Source organism: Typopeltis vanoorti, chromosome 22, assembly GCF_054136105.1.
Source record: "Typopeltis vanoorti isolate ZY-2024b chromosome 22, IOZ_Tvanoo_1.0, whole genome shotgun sequence".
Classification (NCBI taxonomy): domain Eukaryota; kingdom Metazoa; phylum Arthropoda; class Arachnida; order Uropygi; family Thelyphonidae; genus Typopeltis; species Typopeltis vanoorti.
In genome coordinates this window covers 46495436-46511484 of record NC_143570.1, presented here as the reverse complement: position 1 = coordinate 46511484, position 16049 = coordinate 46495436, and the positions used below count along the sequence as shown (strand labels likewise).

The 16049-nt window shown below is 33.9% G+C and overlaps 1 long non-coding RNA gene across 1 annotated transcript in view; it reads right to left on the bottom strand.

Moving 5' to 3' along the window:
- The window catches only part of LOC150094395 (uncharacterized), a 79609-nt gene extending 66457 nt beyond the window's left edge, over positions 1-13152 (bottom strand). The window contains exon 1 of the long non-coding RNA XR_016550223.1: positions 13053-13152. This is a non-coding gene — a long non-coding RNA (uncharacterized LOC150094395). The remainder of the gene's footprint in view (positions 1-13052) is intronic.
- Positions 13153-16049: the final 2897 nt, after the last annotated feature.

Here is a 16049-nt window from a genome sequence, read left to right as displayed (position 1 = left end):
TTTTCTGTTGTGAACATAGTGGTTATTATATTAACTCAACTGCATGACATCTTGAAGCAAGGACGATAAAATATTCGCAATATTAATATAAAAGCATCGTGTTTGTATTATATCGTTCGTTTCTTCTTGTGTACAATTGGCATTCTACTTTGCTTTTCTCGTTTCATGTTTTGTCTTAATGAGTGGTGTCAGCCTCTGCGATTAAATTTACTAGCTGGCAAATATAGAGGTCACGTGCTGTAGACGTACCTATTTCCATATCTGTTATAGTCTTCTCCGGCTGGAAAAATGGTGCTCTCTCTCTCTCTCTGTGTATATATATATATATATATATATATATATATATATATATATATATATATACACACACACACACACACACACACACTCGTATTTCTGATCATTATGAATGTCAGCTCCTTTCATAGTGTTTTTTTTTTTTTAATCGAACTTGGGGAGGGGGGGACCCTGCATTAGTTTGAAAGAAATGTTCTTCGAGTCAAATGTCGGAGCACGTTTGATATATATATATATATTTGTATATATATATATATATATATATATATATATATATAATTACGGAAGCTTTTGACGAAAAATTCCGATCAAGATGTAATCTGTTGTGCTATTAGGTACTTATTGTATAATCATTCGTAGCCGAATATGACACATATACGAAGCCGAACAGAAGCATGAAAAATAACATATTAAGGAAGTTTAGTTGTTGCACATCAAGTAAGGAAGCGATGAATTTTCCAGAAAAGAGGCAAGAATATTCCATTTTCCTTTAACCGAAAAGCTGGCAGTACGATCTGCTCAAGTATTTATAAGCATTGTTTATCGAAGCAACGCAAACACCAGTTTTGATAGAAAAACTCAGTTTTCGAGGTCCTAAAAGGTCCCGTGACATTCTCTATGCTATTCCTTATAACAGTAGGCATGTAATATAATGTGAGGCCATTCAATAACCGACTGATAAAGCAAATAAAAGTTATTCGTACGTGTGATTAAAATCCTAATCTCTACTTCAGATTGACGGAAGAATAACGACCATTCACTCCTTTTAAATTTTGATAAAAGTTGCAACTTGTCTTTAATCAGTTGAGATATCAGTCTCCCCGGTGAGTTTTATGTGAATATGCATAATTCCAATTATAGAGTGCAAGGTAGAAAAGTTTTTAGATGTGCAATATCCGCAATGTTGTTAAAATACATTTTCTAATTTTTTAAAATTAAAAATAACTAAAGACCAACAACTGCATCATTTACTTTGACCAAGTCCTCATTACACCTAAGGAGGAAGAAGTAAGGGTCTAAGAATCCATTCTTCTACGTGATGTGCTTGCTTTGCACCTTAAGTGCAATTCTTTTGACAAATCAGACTGCTTTTCCCTAGGAGACAATTACTCAGATTTTTTCCTTGAAGGCCAGAAATGTATGGCTCCTTAAGACAGTTCTATACAATAAAGATGAAGGCGCGTTGAAGCAATCTAATGCTTCTTAATTTAGTAGAAGAGGAGAGAAGAAAGATGCTGCCAAGATAACAATACAACAGTCTCGTATACATACACACAGTGTATGTGCTTGCGCATGCGTCTTCAAAGCAATGCCATACGAGTTGGTAGTCGAGGTTTTCGAAAAGCTTATAAGGTAAACTTTCCAGGTCTTATTATATTATATATGGTTATCGTTTTTAGAATGAGGAAAAAGGTAATAAAATACTTTTGTACTTGTGCTGACATTCCTGAATGTTTCATATATTTCTTTAGTTTCGCAATCTCCAGTACACTTCTGACAGCCATTAAATGACATAGGTATTATTTCTGGGAAAATTTTGGGATAAAGGTGAGCATTTATGGTAAATTCTGGGAAAGGGGCACTCCTAAACAAAAATCGGCTAAATAAATAGCCATAAAAATAATATTTTAAATGCCATTCTTCTGGGTATCCCTTTCAAATATATATGTTGATAAACAGTTCGGGTAAACAGTTTTATTTCTCTTTCAAAAAAAGCAGTCTACTTCTTTAGTGAAGTTATTGTCACTTTAAACTGATGTTCTTTCTTGCCCGGATTCAGATGGCGATTTTTACCAGTGCAATCAGAAAATACTTCCGGGTTAATAGAGTCCGTTAGAATCATGGGAAATTATCATGTTGACTCTCAACTGAGCAGTTTTCTTAGAACTTCCATAACTAGACAGTTGTCGCTAATTGTCTAGAAAATCTGTATATAATATAATATTCAGAGTTCATTCTGCAGGGAACTATGACAAGGGGGAGGGTTCTAGTCCAACCTACGAGATTATTCCCCACTGCTGGATACCATACTAACGACGTGTCTATTTTGCTCCCAGTTTTCATAGACAAAGCCATCTATTTGATTTAAAGAGAGTTTTTTAAAAAGTGATTTAAAGAGAGCTGCTAAGAAACCGCGAATTTTATATAAATCTATCTTCTTACATCTTTCCATATTATTATATTCGTTATTCTACTCAATCTTATTAAAAAATTAAAGTTGACTTTGATTAATGAATTTGACTTTATTTTACGCAAGTAAACAGGTCTTGTAATGTAGGTTAGAGGTTTGTTTCTTCGTTTCTATGAATTTTGAATTCGGTTCTGGTGAACTTATCTCATAACAAAAGGCTAAAAAAATAATTGTTACATCAAAAAGTAATATTTTGGGAACCATTATTTTTTCAAGAATGCCTGTGACGTGTTATTACTCTATTTGATGTATACAAACACGATTTCAGCCATTTTTTATTATATTATATTGTATAAAACGAAACCTGTAGAGCAAATGCTTAAAGCAGTGTACGTGAAACATTGCAATATTTACATTAAGTAGGTTACGCAGAAGTACAGCATAAGAAAAAAAAACACTTAGGAAAATGTTCAAATTGAATTAGATATCTATTGTAGTGTGTATTACATTCCGAGCAGGTTACTGACTTTACAAAATAGATCACTTTCGAACATTTCTTAAGAGACTTCACTACTTCTAAGGTTTGATATCATCTAATCGAATTTCAGAAATTACATCAAGTGAACTCATTTCTTGTTTGTTGCAATGTATTTCAGTCCTAGTTAACTGATAATGCTTTATAGTGAAATGCAGTTTTATCATCGTGAATATAAAAACGCTCTGAAAATGTCCCATTACTTTTTAGAATTTTATATCGGTAACATTATATCTCATATATCAGTAGCATTCTCTTGGATTTGAAAATCCGCATTAGACTAATACCCCTTTACATTTTCGGACTTTACTCTGTTTTTCATTAGTATACGTTCGAAATAACTATAATGGCACCCGACTACATTCCACGCAATTGAAATAAAACCCTAGTATTTAGAATTAAATTAGTAACTGAAGAGTAAACATCTGCATGCATTCCTGGAGAGTTTTCGACCTAATTGCACATTTGGTTTCGTTCGATTCATAGTTAACTAAAGTTACTCCCCGATTAACTAAGAAAATAGTTATAGAACCTGTTGTATGTAGGATACTTATTTAAGGATATAAAGGATACTTATTCCTACGTGAACGTGCATTGTTTACATCTTTTACTAAATGAAATTATTGAAGTGCCGACATTAAAAATTCAGATAATTATAGAAACTCTTATAGGTCTATTTTGACCACATTTTCACTTACATACTGGCTATAAAATACTTGAGTTGGTAAAAACTAAAATAGAAAATCATCATCTTCAGGAAAGAAAATCACACACACACACACACACACACACACACACACACACACACACACACACACACACACACACACACACACACACACAAAACAACAAAATAATAATAATCCATAGGCCTACCAATTTTTCAAGCCGTAATCTAGTCATGAAATAAAATAATCAAATAAGATATATTATTTCAACGATTTTAAACTTTTATTGTGAAAAAAGTAATCTTATATTCTACCGTGGATAGAAGAACTATCCATCACTCAGAAGTCAAAATATCAACCACGCTTCTCCTACTGACAATATGGACAGGTTCGTTGCTTACTGATTCTTGTATTACACATTCCCAAAATGAATTCACACGATTTCCATCCTTGATTCGGCCAAAAATATCATTTTCACACAACCCACTAATATAAACCTATGCATATCTGACTGTAGATTAAGAAAAACGATCCTTCACGTTTAAAGAATACTTATTCTTATTCTTACGCGAATTTGCATTAATTACTACAAACTACGATCCATGAAATTACTGAAATACGCGATATTATATATATTAGGAAATGCAAAAAATAATAATAATAATAAAATCTCGCCTCTCCTTTATACCCTGCGCAGTTAAATGTGCTACAACGTGAAAAAAGAAAAGAAATTTCACTCTCTGCCTATCAATTGCACTGTCATGGGTTCCAAAATCTCTCTTTCAGCATCTGCAACCAATAAATATTATTTTGCAACTTCCCATTAGTCAACCAAGGCTCAATTGAAGTCATTTTTTATTTAACCCGAATTGTTTTATAACTTGTAAAAATATTTTAGCTTCTTATAGAAGAAATACTCTTAAGATTATAGATGCATTTGTTTGCGTCAATTGTTTCTTTCTTTGTAAGATTTCCTTACTCTTCCAAGTGTTGGAGCATTTAGAATGTCTATCAGTGAAATGTACCTTTGCGATTTCTGAGATAAGTGAACATCATTAAACAAAATGTTCTTTTGGGATTCGACTGATGCAGATTCTAATCAGGACGTTAAACTTTGCTAATGTTTAAAGCAATTACAAACTTAAACTGTGCACAACGCACCTGTATAACAAGGACTGCTAACATACACGCTCCATGCGTCTGATGTAACGTTTCATTTGAATTTTGATAATATTTAGCATTCGGTTATCTTTTAACCTGATACTTTAGCTCGTTTCTGTTTTAAGCTGTTTCTGTTGCTTTTTGTGTGCCCAGACGAAGCCAACAGTAAAGTCGGCGAAACCAGTAGGCTATATCTCTGTACATATCTCCGACCAATTAAACCCAGTTTTATGTTTACTTGTATAATGTTCAGTGGTTGAAAATAACATGATCATGAACATTATTAAATTTTGAGATAGATAAACATTGAGATAAATAATTTATTTATTTTAACAGAAAATATTAACAATTATAGTAGATACTTCTTATAACCTCTTTTCCTAATTTACATATTTTGTTTCTGCTACTAATTTCTTTGATACATTAATCTTTGTAGTAAAATAATAACTTTACGGGAAATTGGGATAAAAACTATAATAACAGACAGTTTAAATTTAAAACAATGACAAGTATACTGTGTGACCACAGTTGCGAAACCCCGCGATACTTCTCCGCGTGTCTGAAGAAAGTAAATCCATTCCGATAATAGAGTAATCAAGGCGTTTCGTGGGATGAGTGCTTATACGTCGGAAAATTAGTTTTTCTTTTATGAAAATTCTAGTTTTTAAAGCGCTATTTTGCTTGTACAACAATCTGAAAATTTTACGTATAAAGCACGTGCTGGTAATGAATTCGTTCATCACCTTATTCCTTTCTCCTCTTCAACATGAATTGACCCTTCTTGGCACACTGCCGGCCGAGGGTCTCGCATCTATGATTAGACAGTATTCTTTCTGTTGTCAGCCGAAGACCGAAGATCTTTTACTTATCTGGATTGTTCGGCTGGTAGAGTAAACAGGACCTTTGATCCCAAACAGATTATGGGTTCGAATTCCATTTGGTATGAATGCTGTTGGTAAGTGGCTTGGAGATATTTAATTTATGGATTAGGATTGAAGCTAATCTAACCCATAGTTCCCATTCTCTCATGTTAATTAATGTGATATGGATTACCACAACTTTAACGTGGCTGGAATCAACATACAAATGACCGCAAAAACAGTTATACTTGCAACCATAAAACTTCAGAATCAAGTATATATAATTGCTGCACCACGTTCTTGTTACTTCAGTCATTTCAACAATGATAATGCTCGAAATGTCATTGGCTATACTAACAGACAAATTCCCATTGCGATATAGTTTAGTTCCAAATTCAGTTATCAATGGCTTCTAACACGAACTCTTTTTCGTTGTTGTTTTCTGACGCTGGATATGGTGACACAGCTTCTGTACGGAAATAGAGGCGAACTTCACCATATTACAAAGTGATAATTTGTAATTAATGAACCTCAACTGTTAATTGATGAATTAACATCCCGTTAAATGGTTAAGCAGATTCTATATGAATATTTCGTATAAATCAGCTTGGACATAATTACGATATTTGAACAAAACAGAGAAAAGTAAATACAAAGGAAAGGTGTCACAACACTAATTATACAGTACGAAGTTATCAATACTACTTTACTTCTATGATAGTTATAAAAATGTATGAACTCAGTAAAGGTTCCCTATTTAGAGTGAAGTTGATGTAGCATATTTATAATAATTGGGAGAACATTGCAGCAGATGATGATGAAGACATCATGATATCAATCACTGCAACACACAGTCAAGAAAATAATGAATTCAAAGATTTGGAAATCGGTCAACATATTAAATTTCCTTAATTACAAATGAAAGTGATTTTTAAAAGATGGTTATGAGAGAGGTGTAGCTACGTTTTAAAAATATCTTGAAGAAAGGAAACGTTTTGCGTAGTTGTTTTTCACACTTACAATTATCTGCTAAAATGAATTACCTAAAGTTAGTATGGACTGTGGTTTGTGATTGTGAACATATTCTTCCGGCGAAGGCTTCGTATATAATTTATGCCCGAAACTCTTCCGTACTGATGGAGTAATATTTTATTAATGAAGTTCCCCTACGATGATCTTGTCCTATGAATAATATTACGCGTTAATAGTTCCAGAAATAAAAATCGTAAATGCTCTATTTTTGTCTCGTACGTTTCTACAGATATTTTCATGGGCAATGTTTTGCTGAACGTACCAGCACTTCCCTCTGCACTTTTATCTAAGCACATAAAAAGACTCCTAAACAATATCTTCCAATATCACGTCCCGCTTTGGACTTAAATAAACAAATACTTGTCCTCCTCTTTCATTTTATCTACTTATACGTTCTTTATAAAACCCATCCACAAACTGTTTAACTAACTACTAGGAGCTCTAGCTGTTCAAAAAACAGATTATTTATTCCGTTTAACCATTCGCCTCTAAGACACGGCACTCTTCTGCCGTAGATTTTCGCAGTGACGGAATGCAACAAATATATATTAAATATAACAATTGTTATAAAAAATCTAATTACAAATTGAAATTAATTTTTAAGTTAAAATTTGGAAGGTTCCTGTACTTCGTTCTTATATGCTAGCTTTACAGTTACATCGAAGAAAATATTGGTTATTACGGACGTACAGTTAATAAGTTTCCCACCTCTTTTACTCGAGTATGAATTTTCCATCAAAGCATATAAAATTCATGTACCGTTTTCTATTCCAATTTCTCCATTGATAATAAGAAGTGATTACCACATTATATGCATCGTTTGCAATGCCTCCATTGATCAATTTGTGTGTGTATGTGAGAGAGAGAGATAATTTTGCTCGTTATTGTGATTATGCCCTCTGCTTTCAGTGGCATTTATCCTTTAGTTTGGAAATGAGCCAACGCCCATTGGGCACGTTGGCTCATTTCCAAATTAATAGAGTATTAATTAATACTCTATTAATTTGTATTAATTAATAGTGTAATCTATTAATAGTTAACTGCAAATTAAAATTTGTGAGCATCGATCTTCCACTTATCTTCCACTTTTGGTCAAATGCCAGAGAATATGGTGCAGTCAATTTTGCGATAAAATATCATTTATTCTCGTACAAGAAAATTGAATAATTTATTAATATTACGTCCCGTAGAATAAGCCTAGATTTTTCTTGAGTTACTCGGCGGATTATGTAAAGACTATAGAACATATGACACTGTAATGGTTAATAAAATTAATTATATCGAAAAGACATGAATTTGAACTTATTTCAATATGTGTGTGTGTGTGTGTGTGTTGAAATTTTAGACTAACCATTCCATGTTCACATTATAAGCTGCTACAAAATATTACCATCTCAGTTGTTAATAACTTCTCGCTTACCGTTTTTTAATCGAGAACATGTTAACGTTGGAGTGCCAACAACGTCGAAGCCAAAATTAATACCAAAAAGTTAATAACAAAAAATACTTAAAGCAGTTTCTCAGAAAATTGGCACAATAGGTTCTCGTACTCAAGTTAGGAAAACGGTTTTGCGTTTTGTTTGGGTTCCTCTGTGCAGGTCGTGAAGAACATTTATATGGTTCTTCATCTGAACGCACATACAGAAATTTCTCCTGGAAACTCGGGGTTTTCGTCCCTCAAATAGCAACAGAGGCCCAGTGAGCATACATTTTTATTTATTTTTACACTTTTTTCTTTTCCCTCCAATACTCATAAGTTCTCCGTTCATTTAAGTTTTTAAACGCACACAAACAAGAAACGTCCATTACGTCTCTTATAATTATATAAAAATGTTGTAGCCTTAAAAAGAAGCAGCATTTTTAATTTCTAAAATAAACAGAACGTAATAAGAATATTACATCTGACTTTTCACATATCTATAAAACTCCTTTATTCGCGCACTTCATTAAAAAAAAAAAAACTACCTCAGAAAACATGTTGCTCCAGACACACTTTTTACGCATTGAGATAAAAAAATACCTTACTAATGAACACGATCTCTGATTTATTACGTTGTACTCTAACAATCACTTCCAGCAAAGAACCAACCAGCACTCATCACTAATGTTTTTAGTAGTAAAATAAAAAAGATCCAATCTGGATAGGAAAATGCGAACAATATTTCAGACATTGATGTTTGGGTAATTACTTCCTTTCCTCCCGCATCAAATTTTTTTTTTAATAATTACTTTACAAATGTAAAAGGTACAGCACCCACAAGAAGTCTTCATTAATCGCCTCTAATTATTTTCGTCAGTACTCTACCATTGGAATACAGTGATTAAATGAACCTCAAACAATGCGCATGCGTGAGCTGCGGAAATGATACCTAGCGGAACACTTATTTTGAATTACAATAGTTTTGGACATTCTTTAATGAGCAGATGTACACTATAAGGTTTTTCATTGTACTGAGGGTATTGTTTCGTCAGAACTAGTTTTTGCTTCGTTATATTTACGCCTATATGCACAGACTAATAAATAAATAAATAAACGAAACACTCACTCTATGAAGAACTCAGCCAACCTAACTGGTTGGCTGAGTTCTACAGAGATTTAGTTAAAATAATGTACTTAATGGTAAAACATTTAGTAAAACAATTGCAAGGTATCATATTATATAATATTGTAAAAATACAGGAATATTGTAATATTCCTGTGCTTTCGGTTTATTATAATTGCCTTTTAATGAAATATATAAATGAAAATAAAATGCACTCACAATTTCATTTTGTTCTTTTAGAAGAGGATATAATCAATTTTTTTAAATAAGAAATGAAAATGAAACATAAGTAGAAAACAAAAATAACAATGAAAAACTTCAGTTAAAATTTTCTCCCAAACGCATCTTCAGTATGAATTCAAACAATGGGGCACAAAACATATAACTGCAAAGTCAACAATGAGAATGTTTCAATCACTTGTGAATAGAGAAACACTCCAAACTACTGTAAAGCCCTAACTATTTTTATATATGTTAAAATATTAATTACATTTTCCTATATCAGAGATAACTTAACCTCATTAGAAATAATCGCAATGGGTTGCTGTAACTAGCTTACACAACCACTCTTATGGAGTGGTTGTATAAAGCTCTCTTTATACAACCACTCCATAAGAAAACGTTAGCTGTGTTTGAAGGGGATGGCATGTTTAGTAAGCTCAGATTGTTCCGACTCGTAGTGATTTATTATTACTATTTAGATGTTCCTCACGTTTGGCCGAATGATAATAGATCACAGAGCAGGGAATTTGAGAGAATCCCTAGTGGGATAAAGGAGGAAGTTTGTTACTCGAACAGATTAGTAAGAAGGAAGGCCCATTAATTTGGAATAAATAATAAATCCATTTTTATAGCAATGGACTTAGGTAATCAGGAAATTGTTCTGCCACACTGGACATATTCGATGGCAATAAGGTTGACAATTTGAAGACTGCGACGGACAAACTCCATAATGATAGTAAACTTGTTGACGAAAGAGTGCTTGAAGCCGTTAGACAAGAAAGTGATTTTTAATAAAAACGTCTTTATTGTTTTAGTAAAGAAGCAGTAGAGTACACTGAGCGGGCCCTATGAATAAGTGTTTTAATGGAGAGAGATTGTTGACAACGATATTAGTGAAGTGGCAGAGCACAGATATGAAGTTCTGTCTCAGTTTTCTTTCTATGGGCAGAAAACGAAAGGCTGAAGGCTTCCATCTGGTTGATGAAGAATAAGCAGTCCTAGGAAGGAAACACTTGGTCATTTTCAATTTCAAGAGTAAATTGTGTCAGAGAATGATCACCATTCATCTTATAAGACAGGCTGAAGTTCAGATGGGGAATATTTCCATACTGGAAAAATATCATTCATGTATCTGTACTATAAGGAAGGGGGGGGTCTTAGCCCAGTGACCTCTCAATTAGCCTTGATATTGCTTCTCTTTACGAATATTTCGTTGGATTAAATATTATAGTTGCTTCGATGCGACTTCCCTGCAGATATTATTCGTTTTTCCGTTTTTTCCATCCAGTTGGCTATTTCGCTTATCTGAAAACATTTTACTAACAAATAGAGGATATCTCCGTATGTTGTCCTCTTTCTTCTATCCTTACATTATGGAATAATTTCAATATCGATCTCTGTATAAAACGGCTTTTTAAATGAAGGTGGTTTAGCCAGTTTTATGAGGCGGTAAGGGATTGTCTATTTTGTTCTCTCGAAAATTCAGGTTTCTCCTTGGTAAAAGCTGGCAAATCAGTATGAGAACACTCATAATTAACATCGCGGAATACCACAGAATCTGACACTATCAGTCCAAATGGTGCCAACTAATAATAATAAAACCAGACGAATGTAGATTCGCTAAACGCATCCTTATGAGGTTTATCATTTTTAGTATTGTGCGAGAAGTTTATTTGGGTAGAACTAACGAAATTATGACTCCTAATGAAAATATTAGGAATTACATGCATATCTTTGGAATTTATGCCTCTCTCTCTCACACACACACATACCCCCCCCCCTTGAAATTTCCCCTAATTTTTCTAGACATTTTTTCTCATTCCGGAAAGAAACCAACTTCGCGTTTTACAGTTTTTATTTCAAGAGAAGGCTTCTTGAAAATAGCGTGACAATCAACATGACACCATAAAAATACATGTTCGTGTTTCCTTGCGTATTCCCGAACATTTTTCTACTTTAGCGCACACAAGACACAACAAAACTCAGTAGACTATGATAGCCAGACACTAGAAGCTTTCACCTATTCTCTTCCCCCCCCCCCCCTCTTCCGTCGTATGTATTTGTGGTTTAGAGAACTGTGGCGATGATGCTGCGAAGCTAAAATCAATCCTAATGATCAAATTCCTGTTTTTTCTCTCTGCAGTTTCTATTAAGGAAATGAGATGTCATGTATACTTGAGATTGGTTCCAGTGCGGATGGGTGGAAATATCGCAAATAAACAATAGGAAAGAAAGAACAAAGTCTATATATGAGAGGTAAATGACAGTATTTGTTTCCGAGTGTGTAATTTGGATCTAATGTTACAAGGAGAAAAGCACTAAAAAATAAAAAAAAAAAAAAAAAAGAAACGATGGGAATTTAGTTTCTGACTACAAACGGCAATTAAATCTAACATCCTACATTTGCATAGAATTAGTCTTGTCAACAATAAGTCTACAAAATGCACTGTGGCATGTGAAGCCAAATAACTGCTAAACACCGACTTAATAGGAACAACATATATCACAGCGGAAATACATTTGCATCTATTTTCCAATCACTTACTGTACACCATTGTTTGCTTATTATCAAGAATTTTTATGGAATGATGCGATATTAGTTTTATTATATATTAAAAAAAAAAGCAGCTAACGCCTTTTTATTTCCGTATACGACGAGTAGGCGAGGCCATTTAGCCCTATCTAACTTTTGGAGACTGAGTGGGCAGTTCAATCTCCACTGGTACCAATCAGAGATAGATGGCCCAAGGCTATCACTAATTAAGCGGTACTCAGTGAAGAGAGACGGCTCAAATGTGCCGCCATCTCATGGTCCCTAACCCTAACATAATATATTTAATGTCTGAAAATAATGTGGGTTCTACGGTCGAGTTTCTTGAGTTTACAGGACGAAAAACCTGCTTGCCCGTGCCAGAGATCGACTAACTCGGGAACCGGTCGAAAAAAGGCTTAGAAAAATTTCCTCTAGTCGCCGACTAGACTCGAAACCAAGTCTTTCTTCGTGCGGTTAAGCGCCGTGGTTGGCAAACGCCACATCCACTGAGCTACACAGGACCATTTATTATATATATTAATTATTAATAAATAACTACAACAGATAAGACGACAGGTAATAATAATAATAATAATTGTTATTATTACGTAGCATTTCCAGGACTAATCATGGGAGGTACTCAACACCACCTAACCAAAACAATATCTTTTGATGAATAATACTAGTCTGGTTGCTCGAGCTTGATCGCTTCCCCTCTCCAATCAACAAACACTTGTTTCTAATCCGATTTTGAGCGTTGATGCGTGTGAATGTGTTTTGAGGTGAGAGATGAATTTCGTCTCTCGGTGTGAGACCACGGTACCGCTTATTGCAGGCCTGAAGTGGCTTCAAAAAATTCCATGTTTAGTCTTTTTTCGAACAGGATTTCTAGATTATGTAAAACAGTACATTACATATTAGATGGAAGTTCTCATAAAAATCAAAATGAAAACTGTTCGGACAAGATGGTTCCGAAATTTAAATGTCAGATATTTATCGATTCAATTAAAATTTTACACCGCAAATATACTATTCTTTATGCTAAAATTTGAGAATAACGAGCCGCTTACCTCGGCATTTTTTCCCCAGACCTTCCATCCTAGATGGACTTTGAATCAGCCGACTAACTATCGGAAGTTTATATTATTAGGAACATCAGGATGAGTTTCGTACTTCACCGAATTAGAGAGGAAATGTTATTACCCTACTTTGAGATATCTGGGAAGCCAAAGAGGAAATTGCAAGCGTACGTGTTGTCTACGGTAAAGGCGGTTTCCGTCATGGTAGACGTTGTGTTTCCGAAGTTGATTTCGTTGTAGTATGAGAAGTGTAAAAGTCGGCAATAAATTCAGCCGTGCGCGACATAAAACGCGCTGTTCCAAATAACTAATTTAACCAGTAACAGATTACAGAAGAAGGAATAAACGAATTTAATACGACTCCTTCCCCCACCCCCACCGCAAGTGAAATAATCCGTACAGAATACAGTAGTTCAGCAGTCTTAAATACATTTTTATCTGCTCAGCATGGATTGTGGCATATCTGAAATGGGCGTCACGCGCGCATGTCAAATGGTTTAACAATTGAATCACGAACAAGAAATATTTAAACAGAATCCATTCATTCAACGATAAGATAAGTTTGCCATCAATTCCTGATTCAGTATGCTTAGCATAATTATTCATGCTTTTGTTCGTTCTTTACAAGAAATTATAATATCAGAGATATTCTTAAGTTATTCGAAAGCATTAGAAAAATAATATCAAACAGGGATTTGTGTGTGTGATTAAAACTGATTCAATTTTTTTTTAATCATACATGAGATATTAAATAATCGTTTTAATCATTTCCTGAGCTGACAAAACAGTGATATAATGAATACTGGTTCTTTGAAAATAATGCTAGCACAGCTAATGTCATGAAGAGAGTAAACTATTTTAAAAGAAATTTTTATATCTTCGTATTTTCCACCGCCTCCCTCTTCACCATGAACTTAGCTGTTAGCAGATGTCATTTTCTGTTGTATAATAAATCATCTCTCATATGATGAAAAATAAAACAAAAAAGAAACCAGGATAGAAGACATAAGGGAAAAATTAGCATATATTCGTGACTTGCAGATGACTGTAGTAGTATTGCTTGAACAAGTCATATTGCATGAAGAAATTTGCGACTTTTACATTTTTGTAAACTTATATACGTTATCTGCAAATCAATAAGCTGACATCACAATGCATAAGGACATCTAACAGAACAAACATTCATATTTATGCATATATAAAGGCGTTGATTTATGTCGGTTTAGATGAGTCTGGTTTTAGTGGCAAAGAATGATTATGATAGCTAATGTTCGCCCACCGAGTAGAGATCCTTCGACACTTCTGCGCATCTCAGAAAAAGGAGAATCCATTCCGATAATAGGGTAATCAGTCCGTATTGTGGGATGAGTTTGTTTATTATTAGAGGTCGGAAAATTAACTTCTCTTTTATGATTATTGTAGTTAACTATGTTGCTTGTATAACAGTTGGAAAATTTTACCTATAAAGCACGTGATACACGTGATTTCGCGTATTAGCGACCAATTCGGACGTCCTTCATTTCTTTCTACCCTTCAGCATGAATCGACTATTCTTGGAAAGACGCGAAGCAGGGACCTACAAACAGTGGGCGAACTATACAGGCATCATCGTTATGTTCTCCATGCCCAATACAGAGGAACGTTACCATAAGATTTCATTGCGTGAAGAAAATGCTCTCAAAATATTACTATTGGAGAGAGAGAGCGTTAAAAGTGACATCTAAAACTAAACATGGCATTCATATTCAGTAAGCATTACGTTTATTTTGCTGTACTACTACAAGACTTAGTGAGCTGTTATGAGCAAGGTGCGTTTTATTGTGCTCCTTTTCTTATTAAGCAAATCTTACGTAGGGCCGTTGTTACCAATTCAGCATATTTAATCGCACGCATTGAAAAAAAGAAAAAAAAAGATGAAAGTGACATCCAAAGCGGAATATGACAAGCCTCACCACCTATCAATATGAATGCCCTTTCGGTAACATTGGGAAATTAAGAATAAAACAAGCAAATGTGCGCACATCCATAAGTTCACTACAATGAAACGAAAGAATATTATAGAGAGAAAAGTGATAAGTTTCAGTAAGCTACACATATTTAATTGATTAAATAAATAATATTTTAGTATGAAATTAATGTTCATGATGTTGTCGCTAAATAATGTCTATGGATCTTCCACAGATGTTATAGATGCTGCGTAAAAAAACTGAGTAGCATAGAGAATTATCCAGATTGTTTCTCTCTTGTAATAATACAGCTAATGGTTTAGAAAAGGACTACTCCTAGCACTGTATACATTTTATTTGGAAATCCTTTTATTTTCATCCAAATTTCGTCCTGAGTTACCAGCGTCATGGCGAGTCTAATGCGTTGTTATTTTCAAACTATTGCAATTCCAAATTACAAGAATGGAAAACTGGAAAAAATATCACTTTTTTATCATCATACCTCTTTAAAATATTGCAGATGGAGGAGTGGAGTTTACGAACTTCACTTCAATAACACCAATTTTTCTCCAAACAAAGTGCTCAAGAAGTTGCTATAGTTTCTTACATTTCAGTTTTAAACGCCTTAGGGAATTTTCTTTGGGTAAGAACAATTTAGAATAAGACCTGTTCTCAACTGCCTAAGGTACATATTGAAGTAACTTCTATAAAAATATCTTGGGTAACAACGTTCTTTTTCCTACAGGTCAGCGCTTTTTTGACCTCTTTCGAGTACGGCATCGAAAGAAACAATCAACTCGAATTGAAGTTGATCGTTTGTTGAAGATTTCACTGACATACGTTGTAATCAGCAAAAAAATAAGAATTTCTTGTAAACGTTTGAGGATTTAATAACGAATTCTCATAAGTATTAGTGATCATGCGCTCTTTACACCGACAAACTCCTTAGTTCGAGCCAGAGTGAGAAACAAGTTGCATTGAATTCTTTTATTAAAAAAAAAAATAGTGAAGATTGAAAATATTACTGGATTCACTTATAAAA